The following is a 2,078-nucleotide window of genomic DNA, read 5'->3' on the forward strand; positions in this document are numbered from 1 at the left end:
GAGGCCAATCTAATATATTAATGCGATTAAACAAAGAAGTCTGTCAGAACAAGGATGACAGCCATCATCTGGAGAAATGATATACACAAAAGATAAAGAAGTGTCAGAGCAGCCAATTTGGGCATTTCAGTTACATGGTTTACTGGAAAAGAAGGAATCTTAGCCCACGGATTTGGATCACTTAGTTTCCATGGATAAAGCTGAGCCAGTGTGAAGAGAAGTGAATGAAGGTATGTTAGCTTGTGCCTCTGACACTATGCCTAAAATGTGACTTTCTAATTCTCCTGAGATCCCACACTACAGCTTTATTCACAGAGCAAATGCACTGCTACTGTCGAATCATGTGTTCCACCTTTTGTGATACCCACAACCATGGAACAGGGAAGCAGGCATCTTGATTCCAGAAAGCAAGTTTTGAACTTAAGTTCAACTTAAGTAACTTGAGTCTATGAGAGATGAGAACATGCTACAAAGTTCTCAAAGCCTGCAGGCAACGAGCCAGACACTGACTTAAAGCCTATTAATTAAAGTGAGGTCGGCTTGTGAGATCTTCTAGGGGACAACCAGATCATCTTTCCCAAGGTACACACATGTCTACATCTCTAGACATACTGACTAAACAACAAAAAAGTAAAAAAAATCACAGATGCTATCTACTTTGGCTTAGATCAAATTCTGAAATTTACAGAAACAAAACATAATGTGGGACACCTGGATGGTTCAGTCAGCTGTGTCCAACTCTTGATCTTGTCTCAGGTCATGATCTCATGGTTTGTAAGTTCAAGCCCCACATTGGGCTCTGTGCTGACAGTGCAGAACCTGCTAGGGATTCTCTCTCATCCATTCTGCCTCTCTTGCACCCCCCGCCACTTGTGCACATGTGCTTGCTCTCTCTCTCTCTCTCCCAAAATAAATAAATAAGCTTTAAAAAAGAAATAAATAAAACATAATGTATATACAAACACAATCTATGCACATCCTAAGGTGTGACCTTAAAGACCAACTCAACTCAAGACCACAATGATGGAGAAGTCAAGAAGCATGCTCACATCTCTGGCCTGGACCAGTGAATAGTGCAAAGGATGAATAGAATCAAAGGAAATGACCAAACAACCTAAACAGCCATCACCATAAAGATGGTGGAAAATCGGGAGATCTGAGAAAGGGAAGCATTTTTAGGAGAAAGTAGTTTACAATGTCAAGAGCTTCGAGAGGTCAAATCGTAAAGATGGAATTTCCCTGGGAATAGGAATGGAAAAAAGAGTGGGTTACAGCAAGTTCACATGAGATTCACTTGGTAGAGGAACAATATTCTGAATGATGCATTAAAAAATTTTTAAAAAGACTTGGACTCTCAAATTTCTGCTCTCAAATTAGATGGGAGTGAAGAATGAATCAAATCCATAGGATGGGCTACCTGGGGAGGTGGTTCCTTCAGGTGAGCATCAAGGGTTCAGGAAGGGGAAATTGATGAAAATTATTTTCAAAGTAGTGGGAGATTATTTAAAACTCATTTATTCCACATGAAATAAGTAAAGAAAATAATTATCCTAGAGTTTAAAGTAAAAGGGATTGAAAAAGAAATTATGCGAGAGAACAGATGACTAGGGAGAATAGCATTAGGGTAGTTAACAATATAACAAAGACATAAAACAGGGCGGCTGTACTGTGTTGCAAGATTTCCTAGTCACTGATTTCCCAAGTTCCTGGTGGATCTGGAAAGAAAGTGAAAGCATTACTTACTTTACTTACCTTTTCAGGATAAATCAGCGTCATCTTTGATTAATTGTGTTTTTGAGAGAATCAGCTCAGGTTAGGAGGTGTGTAATAGATTCAGTTAGATAGTAAGAATCTAACCAGAAGTCCTAAATAGCAGTATATTTATTTGTTGAATAAAGGCATTAATTGAAATCAACATTTTTTGAATCTTGAGAATTGTTGCTGAAAATCAGGAAAGAAAAAAGAGATTGGTTAAGATGGTGACATCGAGTTCTTCAAAAGAGATTAATAAACCCAGTGCAATTTTTATAGGAGGTTAAATAAGTTAATTTCTAGCTCTAAATTTTTATGATGGTTTT

The sequence above is a fragment of the Suricata suricatta genome, chromosome 4 (assembly GCF_006229205.1).
Source record: "Suricata suricatta isolate VVHF042 chromosome 4, meerkat_22Aug2017_6uvM2_HiC, whole genome shotgun sequence".
Classification (NCBI taxonomy): Eukaryota; Metazoa; Chordata; class Mammalia; order Carnivora; family Herpestidae; genus Suricata; species Suricata suricatta.